Raw genomic sequence first — 19,069 nt, forward strand, 5'->3', positions numbered from 1 at the left:
AAAGCAAAACTGATTAACATGGCAAGGAAAGAAATTGGCCAATTCCTCAATTCTTGCTAGATGAGCTCTTCATAGTGCAGTTCTTTTAGTTTATATGAAGGATTATGAACTCTTATAACAACAGACAGACTTGTATTCAAACATAATTAAAAAACTAAATATGTAGAAATGGCTGTGAAATTATTCACTTTATATTATCTAGACTATTTCTCCCAACAATAATCCTCCATTAGGAATAATAATCAAGAGCTATTGATACTTTCTCTTGAAATCTGATTTTCAAATATTTGTAAAAGACTGAAGAGGCTGAGGGGCCAAATTTTCAAATCTCACTAATACATAATCAAGAGTTCTTCACCATTTGCTACCTCTAAATATAGTGTCCTAAACTGTTAATCACATTGTGGATACACAATTATCTGTTGCTAATGATCATGGGCTTTTCTATTTCTCAGTTCACAGCATTATAGATTTAGAACTGGAAGGAACTCCCAGCCCACCACTCTCTATCTTCATGGCAGTCCAATTTATTTATTTTCCAATTGGGGAAATAGCCTTAAAGCCGGGAAGCAACTTGTCATAGATAATAAGTAATAACACAACCAGAACCAAACACTTTTGTATCCTTGATTCTCAACACAGTGCCTAGCAAAAACTCAATAAACATTTGGATTGATTCGTCTGATATCTGCTGTCATTTCCACTCTTTGGACCACTGTTTCCTCGTCTTCAAAATAAGGGGTTTGGACCAAATGACCATCTAAAGTCCATGTAGCTCTATGTAGCTCCTATGAAAGTGACCACTTTGCTCCTTGTATTCAATAGGTTACTTACTGAGTATCTACCATGAGAGATATTTTTTACCCTTCATTTCTAATTTCCTAATCAAATCAGTTCTAAAGTAGCCAATTTTAAGTTGCCAGCCAATAAGAATAAAGACTATACCTTGAAAGAACGTTTTGGAGAGTGAGGCTCCCATATATCCTGAAGGATGTGGATTCCAGTGTGTGAGAATTACTGCCAGCTAATGGGGTCAGAGGGCAATCAGTGGCTTTAGCAAATTGAAAGAGTGCTGACCAAGGATTTTATTAGGTATATCTAATAATTCTGAAAAGAGGGTTAGGGTTTTTTTGGTTTGTTTTCTTCCCTCTACTCTCCAATACATATACTCTTTGATCCAGTGACACTGGACTCATATCTACTCCATGAATAAGACACTCCATCTCTAGGCCCCAAGCATTCCCTCTGGGTGTCCTCCACATCTGGAATGCTCTCCCTCCTTATCTACAACTCCTGACCTCCCTGACTTCCTTTCAGTCCCAACTAAAATCCTACCTCCTATGGGAAGGCTTCTCCAACTCCTCTTAATTCCAGTATCTTCCCTGTCTCAATAATTTCCTATTTATCCTGTATATAACTTGTTTTGTATATATTTGTTTGCCTGTTGTCTCCCCTCTCCCCAATTAGACTGTAAACTCCTCGAGGGCAGGGTCTGTTTTTTTACTTTTTGGGTTTTGTTTGTTTTTGGGGGACGGTTTTTAGTGAGGCAATTGGGGTTAAGTGACTTGCCCAGAATCACACAGCTAATGAGTGTTATGTGTCTGAGGTCACATTTGAATTCAGGTCCTCCTGACTCCAAGGCTAGAGCTCTATCCACTGTGCCACCTAGCTGCCCCTTTTTTACTCTTTTTGTATACCCAGCACTTAGCATAGTGCCTGGAACATAGTAGCGCTCAAAAAATGTTTATTGAATTGAATTTTTGAATTCAGATCACGCAGTGCTGTCATATACACTGCATTGCTTTGCTCCCCCACCAAAAAAAGTGTTTCACTTTCATATCCATAATTTTTTTTCGACAGCATGAATAATATTTCCTTTTCAATAGAGGCTTTAGGCAGCAAAGGATATATAATACCCTCATTTTTCCTAAAGCAATGAGAAAAGTCATTCTCCTGGCTTTTACAGATCACAGAAAAGGTCTGGGGAACTTCTTCCCCAAGGATATTATCCTTTCTTACAGTTGTAGTCTCTTTGCATCCGACCTCATGCTTCCCTAATTTCTTTCCTCACAATGAGCTGCTCCTAGAGCTAGCACTCATTCCTCTTCTACTTCACTGCCAGAGTAAATCTAGCTTCCAAGAGAACAGCCAACATGGGCATTCAACAAGCGTTCATTACGGTTACCAAGAAAAGCAGAAAATGGGTTTTCGATCAAACAACGAACATTTATAAAGACTTTATGATGTGGCAGGCACTGTGCCCTCAAGGTCCTTACATTCTAATGGGGGCAAGCTGGAAATCCCTTCAACAATGCAAACATTAAAGAGAAGTATCATTGCTACAGAGCTTTAAAGTAGCAATTCTGTGAAGACAGATACCACTTTTATAGATAAGGAAAAAGGTCAAGGGACTTGCCCACTAGTTAGCTCGTTTTCAAAGCAAGGATTTTGAATCCAGGTCTTCTTGATAGCAAATTCAATACTCAATTTATCACAGCACAGTTGGGAAGCTGAGATTAGTCTCGGTGCAGGGGGCACGGTAACAATGCCCAGAATATAAGGCACTGATGGGAAAACAAGGAAGTGATGAAGACTGACTGGTACAGGAGATTGACTGTTAAGAAGCTGGCATTAAAAGCAGTATTTAGGGAGTTTCTTAACTAATTTAACCTTTCACTTAAAATAATACTGCAAAGCATCCCAAATTTGAGAGTTTATGTTAGCAAATTAAAGCCACTGAAATGTCTTTCTTTTGTGTCCCTGGTCCATTCACAGAAGAATGGGGCTTTACACTATGTCTTGTTGATACATAAATAGTTGCCAAATAAATGACCAACAGAGTGAGTCATTAAGCACCTACTATGTGCTATACACTATACTAAGTGCTGCTGATACAAAGAAAAAGCAAGTCAGCCCTGCTTTTAAGGAGCTCACAGTCTAATGGGGAGACTCCATGAAAAACAATTATGTACAAACAAGATACAGGATAAATTGGAGTTAATCAGTAGAGGGAAGACATGAGCATTAAGGAGGACCAAGAAAGGCGATGGAACACATGAAGAGATAAAGTATAGTTCTGTCTGAATCCTTCTGGCAGGAAGGTAGAAAAGTACCCTGAATAAAAATTCTGTATGGGATCGGAGAAGAGGATTAGTCACCATTCTTTTAGGAATTTAATCTACCTTCATCTAGCAGTAAATCAAGCCAAGTATCTGGAGAATCCTGAGCCCTGGGTTACATCTAACTCCTAGAAATGATTGCTAGATCTCCAAACATATGGGAAGCAATTTACATCTTTCAGTAGCCCCTCAGCCTGTCTTAACAGTGATTCTGTAATGTGGTCACATGAAAATTATCTGTGTGGGTCTCTTGCAAAAACAACTTCCTACAAAAAACCTCCTATGCAAACACTCGGACCTAAATGGCCCTACACATAGAATAAAGCACAAAGAGAGCATTTTGTAAAATGACTGATTTGGCCCACATCTTTAAAGCCTTAGGACAGCACTAAATAATGAACTCCAAGTAAAGGGAACATTGTTTGGCAATTCTATTTCTTGTAATCTGTATTTGTAAAACTGCCAGATTTTTTAAACTATAATTTCAGTCCATCCAGTTTAGTGAAATGTCTTTCTTTTTCAGCTCCCTTATTCCCTGACTCAGATAACAAGTTATTATTTACAATCCAGGTTTAGACAGATTAGACAGCCACCTATGTGGTGTGCTGCTATGTGACCTCCAATTTCAACCCCTCACCCCATTCATCAAACTCCGCACAAAATCTTGAATGTTCACCATTTGTACTTTGCTACTTTGGTGAAAGGCTTTAACTCTCTGCTGCCGAAATGTGAATATCTCTAGGAGAGATAACACTTTGAGCCACATCCTTTATTTAAAGTGAATGAATTAGTCCAGTAGAATAGTCCCAGCCCCCAAGACCTCACAATCTAATGGGGAAGACAACAAGCAAACAAATATATACAAACAGGATATACAGGATAAACAGGGGATGGGGGAAAGAGAAGGCACAAGAATTATGTGGGTTTGGGTAAGGCTTCTTATAGAGGAAGAAGTTTTAGTTGGGACTTGAAGCCAGAGGGTAGAGTTGAGAAGGGAGAGCATTCCCCAGGCAGAGCTGACAAGAAAAAATGCCTGGAACCTAGAAATGGAGTATCTTGTTCTTAGAAAAGCAAAGAGGCCAGTGTCCCTTTCATAATATTGTAGTGTAAAGAAGACTGGAAAAGTAGGAAGGGGGTAGGCTATGAAGGGGCTTTGAACACCAGAGAATTTTGTGTCTGATTCTGGAAGCAATACAGAGACACATAAGAACATAAAGACAATGAACATGGTAGAAAGAGGCATCACTTAATACCAAAAAGGGGGCAGAAAGGGGAAGTTATGAGAGTCCACCACCAACTTAGCCTATCCCACAATTTTTTCATGGGGCTGTAAAAAACCTTGAGCAGCAGCTCAGAGTTTTCTGATGATAGTGAAACAATAGAACAGCTCTTAGATTGTACTGGGTAGCTCTTAAACTAACAAATCCTAAATCCAATGAATTTAAGTCTTTTGTTTCATAAATTCATCTTCTAAGAAAATAATCACAATTCTGTTGGCAAAGTACTTATCAGGTATTTACAATGTTTCATTCATTTTAGAGGCATCTGAAGATAAGTGGTCATACTAAAAAAAAAATGCAGGCAACAGCTTGGAGGCTAAGGGTGAGGTCACAGACTGTCACTTCCTACCTCCTTTTTCTCCCAAGGTTCTAGGTCCAGGCTCAGTGGGGAAAGTCCAAAGTTCCAGCAGGATGTTGGTGTCACATTTCCTGCCGGTGAGGGAAGAAATGCCTCATTGCAGACAAGTCAGAGAGTTGTTTCTAGACCAATCTTGTGGTCAATTTCTAACTTACCTCCCTCGGATGACAGCAATTAACTCTAGTCTCTCTGTTTGCAGATAGATAAGATGACTTGGGGAGAGAGGGTTCTCCCCAGAGACATCCCCCCACACACCTCCCAAAAATGAAAGACAGAATAGACTAGCCCTCTAGGGTTTTAACTTTGTAGAAAATACATGCAGAGTGACACAACTAATCTGCAAGAGAAACCAGAAGGCAAATCCCAATACTGCTGTGGCCTAGATTCCCAAAATCCAATACAAAGTCCCTATTTGTTGAACACAAGGGCACTGCCTTTTATTAAGTACCCTCGAAGAACTACAGAAGCCAACTTCTGCAAGCACTAGCGTGAAATTCATGAAATGAGACTCAGTTTTGTTTTAAATACCCATACATCCTGTCCACTCCTATGCAGCACCCCATCCCAGAATTACAGTGGCTGCTGTCTCAGAACTGCGTGTAGTAGCTAGTATTTGAGTCTAGGCTTCTGATAAAGACAGTTTAGCTAACTATGCTTGGGGGCTAGGTTCTGGAACCCAGCTTGGGTGTTTCCTATCATTCAAATGCTAACAGAGAAGGATGTGGCTTTCCAAGTTCCTTATTTTAAGCTTTGCCCTAGACTTCATCTTTTGCTGAACTCTGGTTAAAAGCATTCTAACAAGCTCCCTGGTCTGTCTTTACCAACCTACCAAATCTACCCTCAGGAGAAAGAAAGCAGTTTACTTGGTCTAATTTACACTATTTAACTTCAATTGGTGCCTCACTCACTAGCCAACTTTCCTTCCCAATCTCCATTTCAGTAGAGGCTCCAACCAGCCTACTTCATTCCTGCCTGACTTTATTCTCCAGATTTCTTTGCCTTCTCACTGGCTGCCTTACAACTCAGGAGAAATATTTGCTCTGAGCTTCCCCGATCCACCACCCCAAAGGACTGCTGACTCCTTTCTTTGGGCTCCCCAGCCTACTTTCCCTACTTCCCCTTTAAGTGTTGTTTTCTTCCATTTTAATATAAACTCTTTCAGGGTAAGGAATGTCTTGTTTGCTGTATTTGTATCCTTGTGCTTAGCACCACACCTGGCATCAGAGTAAGCATTTTAAAATTATCAAATGTTATCAATTCTATCTATCTATCATCAATCTATAACTGTTGCTTAGTGTACCTTTCATTCATGCCCTTTCTAAGGGTGGCTAAGGTGCAATGAATACAGGTTTTGCCCTGGAGTTAAGAAGACTCATCTTCCTGAGCTCAAATCTGGCCTCAGCCACTTACTAGCTTGTGACCCTCGTCAAGTCACTTAACTTCTGCCTGCTTCAGCTCCTCATCAGCAAAATGAGCTTGAGAAGAAAATGGCAAACAACTCTAGTATCTTTGTGAGGAAAACCCCAAATGGGGTCCGGAAGAGTCAGACCAAACAATAACAAGAAAAAGAAGCAGTGTTTACCAAGAGTCAGCATGGCTTTATGAAAAACAAGTCAGACCAGACTAACCTCATTTCCTTTCTTGACAGAATTACTAAACTGGTAGATGAAGGAAATGATGTGGTACAGGGTTTTAAAATTTTATTATTTATTTTTAACATTTAAAAAAAATTTTGAGCCCCCAAATCTCTTTCCCTCCCAACCCTCCCCCACCAATTAAGAAGGCAAAAAAATATGATACTCATTATACATGTGCAATCATGCAAAACATTAGCCATATTGAAATATTGAAATTAGCAATATTGAAAAAAAGAAAGCAAGAAAAATAAAGAAAATGAAAAAAATTGTGCTTTAATCAGCACTCAGACTCCATCAGTTCTTTCTCCGGAGGTGGATAGCATTTTTCATTATAAGTCCTTTGGAATTGTCTTGGATCCTTGTATTTCTGAGAATAGCCAAGTCATTCAACGTTGATCCTTGTACAATATTGCTGTATAGCACAGTACAGCACAATATTATTCCATCACAATCATATACCGTAAGTTATCCAGCCATTCCCAAATTGATAGGCATGCCTTTGATTTCCAATTCTTTGCCACCAGAAAAAAAAGATACTATAAATATTTCTGTGCATATAGGTCCTTTTCCTTTTCCTTTGATTTCTTTGGGAAACAGACCTATTCATGGTATTGCTGGGTCAAAGGGTATTATGCATTAGTTTTACACCCTTTGAGCACAGTTCCAAATTGCTCTCTAGGATGGTTAGATGAGTTCACAACTCCACCAATACCATTAGTGTCCCAATTTTTCCACACGCTCTCCAACATTTGTCATTTTTCTATTTTCTCATATTAGCCAATTTGGTAGGGGTGAGGTGGTACCTCAGAGTTGTTTTAATTTGCATTTTTCTAACCTATAGTGATTTAGAGTATTTTTTATATGACAATGGATAGCTTTAATCTTGTCTTCTGAAAACTGCCTGTTCATATCCTTTAACTATTTAGCAATTGGGAAATACCTCTTATTCTTATAAATTTGACTCAGTTCTCTAAATATTTGAGAAATGAAGCCTTTACCAGAGATAACTTCCTGTAAAATTTCCCCCCCAGTTTCCTGCTTTCCTTCTAATCTTGACAACATAAGTTTTGTTTGTGCAAGACCTTTCTATTTAATGTAATCAAAATTATTGTGGACATAGTTTCCCTAGATTTTAGCACAACTTTTGATAAAGTATTTCCTATTATTCTGATGGAGAAGATGGAGAGATTACAATATAATTAGACACATTCAGAACTGCTTGGATGGCCAGATTCAAAGAGTACTTTGTTACTGTTGTTGTTACTTTTTTGTGTTGTTTAGTTTTAAAGTATGTATTAATGGTTCACTATCAACAGGACAGTAAGTTTCAGTGGAGTATACAAGTGATCTGTGCTTAGCCCTGTGCTGTTTAATACTTTTATCGATGACTTGGATGAAGTCGTATGATATGTTTTTAAAGTTTGTCATCAAGATGACACAGCATTGGGAAGACCAAATAACACAGTGGATGACAAAATCAGAATCCAAAAGGCTCTAGACAGGCTAAAATATTAGGTGGAATTCAACGAGATGAAATTCAATAGCGATCAATATAAAGTCTTGTAACATCCAACTCTTAGTTCAATATTGATTTAATGGCTGAATCCAGTTTCCAGTAATGTAGTCATTAATGGACTGATATTAAGATGGATAAATATTTCTAGTGTAGTTCTCCAGGGATTTGTTCATGGTCATGTGATATTTAACATTTTTATCAATGACTTGGATGAAGACATATTATCAGATTTGTAGATAATGGATGATAGAATTAGTATCCAAAAAGATCTCAAAATTCTAGACCTATGGGTTGAATCTAATAAGATGAAATTTAATAGAGATAAATGTAATGTTCTGCCATTGGGTTTATTAAAATCTCAGATTTACAAGTATAGGATTAGAGAGCCATAGCCAGACAATGGTTTGTATAGAAAAAAATATATATATATATATATACACACATATATAATATATTGGATTATTCATATATATATGTATATGTATATACGTATGTGTGTGTGTATACATACATATATATATATATATATATATATATATATATTCCCTGCAATGGAGTTATAGGGTAAAATTATAATTGTTTTAATAACTTTTACTGTGTATTGCCAGCTTGCTTTCCAAAAGCTAGTTTTTCCATTCTTCTAATTTGCAATTCCAACAGCAGTGAATGAATGTTTCTTCCAAAATCCACAAAGAGTGAGTTTCATTGTTTTTAATTAATTTTGTCAATTTGATAAGTGTGAGACTACTTGTACTTTAGCACTATTAGACATTTTTCAAGTGATTATTCACCATTTGTTTTTCTTTTATAAACTATCTTTTCATATCCCTTAACCATTTGTTCATTAGGGACTAGGAGTTGCTTTTGTAAATTTTTAATAGTTCCTTGTTTACTTAAGATGTCAAATTGTTAATCTGTTTATTTACTATAAATATTTTATCCAAGCTATTATTTGTCTTTTCCTTTTGATTTGAATGTGTATGTTATATAATGATTTGGGTATGTACAGAAAATTTTTATTTTAATATAATGAAGTATATCTATCTTGCCTCTAATAGTTCCTTCAATTTGCTTAATTTGTCCAACAAAGTAATCTCAATTGCATAATTGAGGGAAATTTAATTTATTCCATTTTCTTCCTTCTATTTTTGTAGTTCATTTTTAATGTTTTAAGTCCATCTTCCATCTGGAATTCACTGATATGTATGTGATATGAGAAGTGGGTCTAAACCGATTTCCCACCAGATTGCAATCTAGTAATACAGTTGCTAAATAATGAATCTTTCCATCAACTTTTACTTTCTATGGTTTTTTAAAAAAGCTAACTTTTGTTTGCATTTGTTTCTAAATCTGCTGTTTCATTCAGTTCCATTGATATATTTCTCTATTTTTTCCCCAGTACTACAGTTTTTCTTATACTAAGTGCTGGGAATACAAGGCTACCTTCATAAACTTTTTTTTTCAACATGCCTTTAAATATTTTTGCCTGCTTATTATTTCATTATGGATTTTATCCAATTCAGTAAAGACATCCCTGGGTATTTTGATTAGTATTGCACTAAATGTGAAAATTACATTTAGGAATATTATCACATTCCATTTTTACATTCCCTGTGTCTCCAACCATGCCTCTTTGAGGGTGAGACCATCTTCTATCTCTTCTTGTTCCCAGTACTTAGCTTAGTGCCCCACACGTGTTTGCTCAAGTATTTGTTTACAGAATCATGGCATTTAGAGCTAGAAAGGAGTTTAGAGGTCATCGACTCCTATTCCTTCCTTTTACAGATAAGGAAACTGGGGCCCAGAGACCTTGTGACTTGTTCAAGGTAAGTTATTTTGTTATATAATGTTTTTTCTGATGCAATAGGTTGCAATGAACAGGATCAGGATGTAAACCCAAGTCCTCGGTCTCCAACTAGCTCTTATTACTAGATCACACTGCCAACTGTCCTCAGGAATGACCTGAAAGCCCTGATATCCTGGCTGGACTTGGCAGAACTGCTTTTGAGTCTAAGATGATGGTTGGGACCTTGCATCTTGAGGCTGTTCAGGGTTAACAAGTTTATTCTGCTACCAAGATAGAGAAGCAAGGTTCCATTTGCTCCGCTGAGCTCCCTATTTTGGTAGGCATTCTCTGGGCAATGGAGGTAGGACTCATCCTAAAGCTCCTCGTCCAATCTTTAGTTGCTCAGGTGGTGCATGGAGCCTCAGTGAGACAACCCCTTTTCCCATCTAGATGTCAAGATTCTTACTCCTAAAGTCATCCTCTTAGAACACCTTCTAATTCTTAGACAGGTAAATGATACCTAGGTAGGTAGATAGACAGACCGACTGACAGAGTATTTATTTTGCCCTTTCTATGTGCCAGGCTCTGTGCTAAGCACTGGAGACAAAAATATAAGAAAAAAAATAACCCCTGCCTTCAAGGATTTTACTCTTTACTGAGAGAATAAAAGAAAGGTGGAGGTGGGAGGAGCTACCTGGGCAGAAGCCAAGTTGAGAAGTACTCTGGAGAATCATGGACTGAGGCTAGTTTGAGGTAGGATGGCTGGTGTGGGTACTTCCTCAGACGGGTGCTTTCTTAAACTTTCATAAACATGCTTTTTAAAAATAAGCATTTTTGAAAAGCATTATTGTTTTGCTTTTACACCAAATCCATTCCCACAGCAAATGATCCCTTCCTTATGACTAAGAAAAAACCATTTAAGCACAAAAAACCTCACACAATTATAACATCTTATATTGCATACCACACTCCACACTGCTAAACACATAGTTCCTCTCCTCCTACCCCCAAAACAATCACCTTGTCACTGAGAACAGGGAGGATTATTTCATTATCGGCTCTCTAGTACCAAGACTAGCCATAAAATAAACATTTAGATGCACGTGAAACCATAAGAGAGCATATGTGCAAACTAAACACCTACTTTCAATATCAAACAAGGTTAAAAATTAACAAGCCTTTACATTTTCCTAAAATATCATCTAGTTCATGTCAAATATATGGTATTTCTTGAAATCAAAGGATTGGTACTAAATTACTACTAATAACATTACTATTATAAGGTTTCAAGGGATAAGAAGAAGATAATATTGTACAGAAAAATGGAGATGTCTCAATACAGGAAGACCACAATTTACAAATGACTTGTGTTTCAAAAGTTTGCTTTTAAGTTAGGGTTGTTTGGAATGTAGATTGCATTTTCCTGTGGCAATAAGAACACTTTGTGTATGACAATTTCAATTTAAGCCCAAGCAGGAACAAAGGGCTCTCAGGGCTGCTAGGTGGTGCAGTGGATAGAGCACCAGCCCTGAAGTCAGGAGGACCTGAATTCAAATGCGACTTCAGAGCAAAGACTGGACACTTAACCCCAATAGCCTAAAAAAAAAGGACAAAGAACAAAGGGCTCTCCTTGTGCACTCTGCACATGACCAAAATGCTTCCTCTAAGTCTGGTCAGAACTCCCTCCTGAGATACTGAGGGCAGAAATCCACATTGTATGAACTGTAAGTCAATTAGCATCTATTAAATGCTTCCTTTGTGCCAGGCACTGTGCTAAGTTCTGTAATACACTGGTCTGAAGGGAATGCATTGATCTTAGAGACCATTTCTTCAGAAGCTGCCTCCTATTCTACCTTTCCAGCTTTCCTACATCTCTCAATGTTATACATACATAATCTTCCACCTTTACACTGTCCCAGACCCTAAAAAGTCCTAACTACTATCCTCCATCTCTTAGAATCCCTAGTTTTCTTCACTACTCGGCTCAAGGGTCACCTTTTTTTGAAGCCTTTCCTGAACCTTTTAGCTGCTGGTGCTCTTGTTTCTAGGGTGTATTGGGGTGTTCAGGGAGGAGTAGCACCTTTGCTGTGAGAGCTCGCTGAGCCTTTTTCAGGGCTGCTCATCCACCTTCACCCAATTCTCACCTGTGGCTCCAAGAAGCTGTAGCATGTACAGTGGCCACACCTGGTAAACCATCTCACAGATGGGTTAAAGCAGATTGAGGGTAACTGACAGGCCTGTCAGTGAGTTAGGGGGATGCCTTTTCCAAGCAGGTGAAGACTTTCCCTGGCAGAATGGGCAGATGAGAACAATTTGTTCGAACGGCCATGAAGGCAGCTGAAGCAGGCACAGTGGAATGCTCAGCGATCGGTCAGACATTGAAGATGCCAAGAACATCCACTGCATTCCTGGCTATTGCCAGCCATCTTGACTTTTGTCCCACCATTGGACGTCAATGACTCAGGAAGAAAGTGTAAGGCTAACTTTGTGCATCTCTGCCTCACGTAAATCCAATTCACATGCAAGTGCAAGTCTTTGAAAACAAAGGAGAAATAAGTGCTCTTGTTACTAAAACAACCTTTTATTCATTTTACATATATCATGTATATATGACTATATATACATGTTATCTCCATCATTAGAAAATAAGTTCCTTGAGGGCAGGGACTCTTTTTTCAATTAAATATTTTTTAGTCAACAAAAATCCACTTCTCCCTCCTTCCTCCTTCCACCCCCAATTGAGAAAAAAAAGAAAAACAAACTCTCTGTTACAAACAAGTACAGTGAGGTAAAAAAAAATCAAACTCCACATTGGCCACGTTCAAAAATATTTGTCTCATTCTGCACTCTGATTCCTTCACCATAGAATGTTTTATTACAAATCTGTTGGAATCATGGTTGGATGTTACACTGATCAGAGTTCCTAAATCTTTCAAAGTTGTTTTTCTTTACAATATTGTTGTCATTGTACACATTGTTTTCCTACTTCTGCTCATTTCACTCTGCATTAGTTCATACAAATCTTCTCAGGTTTCTCTAAAACGATCCCTTTGACCATTTCTTATAGCACAATAGTATTCCATCATATTTATATACCACAACTTGTTTAGCCATTCCCCAACTGATGGGCTCTCCTTCAATTTTCAATTTTTTTTGCCAATGCAAAAAGAGATGCTATAAATATTTTCATATGTCCTTAGTTTGAGTGTGTTTTCTTTGGACAAATCACTCCTTTAATCTACCTTCCCTCTTTTCCTTCTCTCTTTATCTTCCTATTTATTTGTTTAGTGAAATGTATTTCTATATGCTAATGTGTATGTGTATTGCTTCTTCCTTTGACCAGTTCAGATGAGAAAGAAGTTAGTGTCACACTAATTCACTCTACTTCTTCCTTGTTTATAGAGACATCTATTTTAGAATCCTGATTTTGAGATTTTTCCTCAACCTGTTTCTCCCTTCTTTCCCCATCCCAATATTTCTCCTCTTCCCTTTCCAGTCTTCTTTTAAGATCATCAAGACATGATAGAACCACTCTCAAAGTTGTTTCCTTTGCTTGTTACTGTATAAATTATTCTCTTCGTTCTGTTGACTTCACTCTGCATCAATTCATACCAGTCTTTCTAGGCATCTGAACTCATCACTTTCATTTTTTATTACATCACAATTGTATTCTATTAATTCATATAGGATTGAGTGATCATGAAGATGAATATATGTGTGTGGGAGAACATCCAATCTTGTGTGTGTGTGTGTGTGTGTGTGTGTGTGTGTGTGTGTGTGTGTGTGTGAAACCACTGCCTAGATCCCTGCTTGGGATGCTCAAAAATCATCATTTTGTGATAACCCCCATTTAACTGAGGCAACTAGGTGGGTCAGTATATAGAGCACTAGAACTGGAGTCAGGAAGACCTGTGTTCACATTTGACCTCAGATACTTACTAGCTGTGTGACCATGAGCAAATTTAACCTCTGTTTACCTTAATTGTGGAAAAGTAAATGGCAAAACATTCTAGTAACTTTACCAAGAAAATCACCTGGACAGTATTGATGTGCTATCATTCACGAGTTCACAAAGAGGCAGACATGATGGAACAACACAACAAGGGATGGCTGATGAGCAAATAAGTATTGATCCTATTCTGTCCCCTTAAGGCAGGATCCCCCTTCCCTGGCTAATTTAAATTAATTAAAAACAAAAGTTTTATTCATGTCTTCAGTTTTTAACATCATAGCAATGTCTAGCAGGCCCCCCTCTAGTGAGTCCTCCCTTATAAGAAAAAATCAAGCAAACTAATAATTTGGAGGAAAAAAGTCAAGAAAGGATTGATGCAGAAGATAGCAATTTTTCTGTGTCCAAAGGAAACTGGAAATTCCAAGATGCTTAAGCAAAGAGGACACATAATAGCAGCCACTTCCCAGGGTTGTTGTGAAAATAAAATGAGATAATATTTTTAAACTGCTTTGTAAACCTTAAAACACTATGTAAAGACTAGCTATGATGATGATGATGATGATGATATGATGATGATGTCAGACTTGTGCTTTAAGAAAATCACTTTGGTATCTGTGTTAAGAATGGATTGAAGTGGGAGAGATGAGTCAAGGTGACCAAATAAGAAGTACATTTTATAGACCAAGAAAGTGAGATTATAAATAAGATTGTGGAATTCAAGCCTGGGATAATCCTTAGAGAGCATCTAGCTTAACCACCTCATTTAAGAGATGAGAAAAGTAAAGCTAAAGCAGCTAGGTGGTGCAGTGGATAGAGCACTGGCCAGACCCTGGAGTCAGGAGGACCTGAGTTCAGATCTGGCCTCAGCCAGTTTGACAGCTGTGACCCTGGGTAAGTCATTTAACCCTGATTACCTCCAAAAATGAAAATTTTTTAAAAAATCAAAGCTGTTAAAAAAATGCCCCAAAGGAGAAAGTAGAGAGCATTCATCCTTCCCATTTTAAAGTATTTCTTTACAGAGGCTAACTAATATGCCCAAAGATACACGGTTGTTTAGTGGCAATGTCCAAACTATAATCTAGCTCTGTAATGCCAGGATGGGATTTTTTTCCATTTTTGTCAAAATATTTTCATAAAAAGTTGAGTTTCTTAAATTCAGGTTTGCCAATTGTATTATCTACGTTGGGAAAAGAAAATGTTGTGACAAAAGAGGAAAATGATAAATGTTGGAGAACATGTGGGGAAACTGGAACACTAATGCATTGTTGGTAGAGTTGTGAAATGATTCAACCATTATGGAGAGCAATTTGGAACTATGCCCAGAGGGCTATAAAAATGTGCATACCCTTTGACCCAGCAATAGCACTTCTAGGGCTGTATCCCAAAGAGATCAAACAAATGGGAAAAGGACCCACATGTACAAAAATATCTATAGCAGCTCTTTTTGTGGTGGCAAAGAATTGGAAATTGAGAGGATGCCCATCCATTGGGGAATGGCTGAACAAGCTGTGGTATGTGAATGTAGTGGAATACTATTGTGTTATAAGAAATGATGAACAGGCAAAGAAACCTGGAAAGACTTGTATGATCTGTTCCTGAGAGAAGTGAGAAGAACCAGGAGAACATTGTATACAGTAACAGCCACATTGGGTGATTACTAATATTGACAGACTTAGCTCTTCTCAGGAATACAAGGATCTAAGACATCTCCAAAGGCCTCAAGATGGAAAATGCTATCCACATCCAAAGAAAGAACTATGGAGTTTGAATGCAGATTCTAGCATACCATTTGCTATTTATTTCCTTATGTTGTGTTTTGTTTCCTCTTTCTGATGGTTCCTCCTGTTGGTTCTAATTCTTACTTACAACATCACTAATGTGAAAATAAAAAAAAAAAAGGTGGTGGTGCTGGAGAGAGATGAATCTAGGGGGAGAGAGGGAGGTGGAGAAAAAGACTGAGAGAAAAAGACACAGATCAGGTTTATTAACTCATCAAACTGAATAGGAAGTCACCTGATAAACTCCCTCACAAATAAAAATTTTGAAAGTTATCTGTGGAAAAAAAAAAGAAAATGTCAATTTTGACAGATAGATTGAAAGAAAGTCTGGTTATGTTGAAGCTTTTATAAATGTCTTTTCCCTTTAAATATGCAGACTACATTCTCCTCTTTTACAATAGTGCTGAGTGGCAAAGAGAATCACTCATCTTCAAAAAGATGAACAAATGTTGTTTGCAACTGCAGAGTATTTCCAGAGTCAAAAGAAGACTGGATATGACCTGTAGCACTCATTTTATGATCTCAAGGCTTATAAAGTCCATATTTTATGGCTGAGAACACATCTATGAACCCCTACATTTTGTGATTTGTGTGTTTCGCTCATCTTTATTTCATGCAAGTCTTTCCATATTTTCCTAAAATCAACCTGCTCATCATTTTTTTGCATTTTATTTTATTTTTAAAAATATTTTATTTTTCCCCAGTTACATGTAAAAACAATTTGCAACATTCATTTTTTAAAACTTTGAGTTCCAATTTCTGTCAGTTCCTTCCTCCCCACTCCCCATTCACTGAGAAGACAAGCGATTAGATATAGGTTACACATGTGTAATCATGCAAAACATTTCTACAATAGTTATGTTGTGAAAGAAAACATAGACAAAAAAAACCTCAGGAAAAATAAATTTAAAAAAAAGGTATGTTTCAATCTATATTCAGACTCATCATCTCTTTGTCTGGGGATGGATAGCATCTTTCATCATAAGTCCTTCAGAGTTGTTTTGGATCGTTGTATTGCTGAGAACAGCTAAGTCATTCACAGCTGATCATCTTACAATATTGCTATTACTTTGTACACAGTACATTTCACTGTATAACAGCTCATGTTAAGTCTTTCCAGGATTTTCTGAGAGCATGCTGCTCATCACATCTTATAGCACAATAGCATTCCATCACAATCACATACCACGTTTTGTTCAGTCATTCCCCAATTGATGAGCATCCCCTTAATTTCTAACTCTTTGACCCCAGGAAAGAGCTGCTACAAATATTTTTGTACATATGTATGTCCCTTTCCTCTTTATTTTTTTATCTCTTTTGGGATACAGACCTAGCAGTGGTACCCACTAGGCCCAAGGGTATGCACAATTTTATAGCCTTTTGGGCATAGTTCCAAATTGCTCTACTACACAGTTGAATCAGTTCACAGTTCCATCAAAGGTCCATTAATGTCTCATTTTTCCCACATCCCCACCAACACCTGTCATTTACCCTTGGTGTCCCATTAGCCAATCTAATAGGTATGAGGTAGTACCTCAGAATTGTTTTAATTTACATTTCTCCAATCAACAGTGAGTTAGAGTATTTTTTCGTATGGCTATAGATAGCTTTGATTACCTCATCTGAAAACTGATCATATCTTTTGATCATTTATCAATTGGGGAATGACTCCTGTTTTTATAAATTTGGCTAAATTCTCTATATGTTTAAGAAATGAGGCCTTTATCAGAGAAATTTCTTCAAAATTTTTTTCGTAATTACTGTTGTTAACAGTATTTCCCTCCATCTTATTCCCCGCCCTTGTTTATTCTATTCTCTCTCTCCTTTTACCTTGTCCCTCCTCAAAAATGTTTTGCTTCCAACTGCCCCCTCCCTCAATCTGCCCTCCCTTTTATCACCTCCCCCTTTTCTTATTCCCTTCCCCTCTTACTTTCTGCAGAGTAAGATTGATTTCTATACCTGACTGAGTGTGTATTTCCCCTTTGAGCCAATTCTGATGAGAGTAAGGTTCACTCACTCCCCCTCACCTCCTCCTTCTTCCCTGCCACTGTAAAAGTTTTTTCTTGCCTCTTTTATGTGAGATAATTTACCCCATTCTACCCCTCCCTTTCTCTTTCTCCCAGTACATTCTCAGTCCTTATTTTTGTTTTTCATATATCATCTCTTCATGTTCAACTTACACCTGTGCCCTCTGTCTATATGTATTTCTTCTAACTACCCTAATAATGAGAAAGGTCTTATAAGTTACAAATAACATCTTCCTATGTAGGAATGTAAACAGTTTAATTTTAATAAGTCCCTTACAATTTCCCTTTCCTGTTTATCTTTTTATGCTTCTCTTGAGTCTTGTATATGAAAGTCAAATTTTCTATTAAGTTGTAATCTTTTCAACAAGAATGCTTGAAAATTCTCTATATCATTGAATGTCAATTTTTTCCCCTGAAGGAATATACTCAGTTTTTCTGGATAGGTGATTCTTGGTTGTGATCCAAGCTCCTTTGCCCTCTGGAATATCATATTTCAAGACCTCTACTCCTTCAGTGTAGAAGCTGCTAAATCTTGTGTTATCCTGATTGTGGTTCCACAATCCTTGAATTATTTCTTTCTGGCTGCTTGCAATATTTTCTCCTTGACCTGGGAACTCTGGAATTTGGTTATAATATTCCAAGCAGTTTTCATTTTGGGATCCCATTCAGGAAGTGATCAGTGGATTTTTTTCCATTTCTATTTTACCCTCTGGTTCTAGAATATCAGGGCAATTTTCCTGGATAATTTCTTGAAAGATGATGTCTAGGCTCTTTTTTTTTTCCATCATGGCTTTCAGGTAGTACAATAATTTTTAAGTTATCTCTCCTGGATCTATTTTCCAGGTCAGTTGATTTTCCAATGAGATATTTCACACTGTCTTCTATTTTTTCATTCTTTTGTTTTTGTTTTATGATTTCTTGATTTTCCATAAAGTCATTAGCTTCCACTTGCTCCATTCTAATTTTTAATGAATTATTTTCTTCAGTGAGCTTTTGGACCTCTTTTACCATTTGGCCTAGTCTGTTTTTTAAGGTATTATTGTCTTCAGTATTTTTTTGTGTCTCTTCTACCAAACTGTTGACTTATTTTTCATTATTTTCTTGCATCATTCTCATTTCTCTTCACATTTTTTCCTCCACCTCTTTCACTTTATTTTCAAAATCCTTTCTGAGCTCTTCCATGGCCTGAGACCAATTCCTATTTTCCTTGGAGGCTTTAGATATAGGACTTTGACTTTGTTGTCTTCTTCTGTGTGTGTTTTGAGCTTCCTTGTCCCATAGTAACTTTCTATAGTCAGAGTTTTTTTCTGTCATTTGCTCATTTTCCCAGCCTGTTACTTGACTTTTAACTCTTTGTTAAAGTAGGGCTCTTCTTCCAGGGCGGAGGGTGCACTGTTTCAAGCTTCAGGGGTTTTTTTGCAGCTGTTTTCAGAGATACTTCTAGAGACCTGTAAGTTTTCAATTCTTCTAAGCTGGTATGATCTAAGGAGAGGTGTTTACTCCTCTCCTGGCCTGTGCTCTGGTCTGTGAGTGACCACAAGCACTCTTTTCTGCCCTGGAACTGTAAGGAGGGTTCTCCCTGCTCCACTGTGGCCTCAAGCTCTGCTCTGCTAGTG

General features: G+C 37.5%; 1 protein-coding gene across 4 annotated transcripts in view; it reads right to left on the reverse strand.

The window, feature by feature from the left end:
• The window catches only part of MGAT4A (alpha-1,3-mannosyl-glycoprotein 4-beta-N-acetylglucosaminyltransferase A), a 139,944-nt gene extending 134,423 nt beyond the window's left edge, over nt 1–5,521 (reverse strand). For 2 of the 4 annotated variants that reach the window (XM_078146372.1, XM_078146369.1), the window contains exons 1-2: nt 4,913–5,521; nt 4,749–4,828 (exon numbers count right to left, since the gene is read on the reverse strand). The gene's annotated coding sequence lies outside the window, so the exon portion shown is untranslated. Of the gene's footprint in view, nt 1–945; nt 1,025–4,748; nt 4,884–4,912 lie in introns of those variants that run through there. The other 2 variants (XM_078146370.1, XM_020992812.2) reach the window with 2 other exon arrangements.
• Between the last annotated feature and the right edge of the window lie 13,548 nt (nt 5,522–19,069).

The sequence above is a fragment of the Phascolarctos cinereus genome, unplaced genomic scaffold (genome assembly GCF_003287225.1).
Source record: "Phascolarctos cinereus isolate Bilbo 61053 unplaced genomic scaffold, phaCin_HiC Scaffold_726;HRSCAF=1367, whole genome shotgun sequence".
NCBI classification, from domain to species: domain Eukaryota; kingdom Metazoa; phylum Chordata; class Mammalia; order Diprotodontia; family Phascolarctidae; genus Phascolarctos; species Phascolarctos cinereus.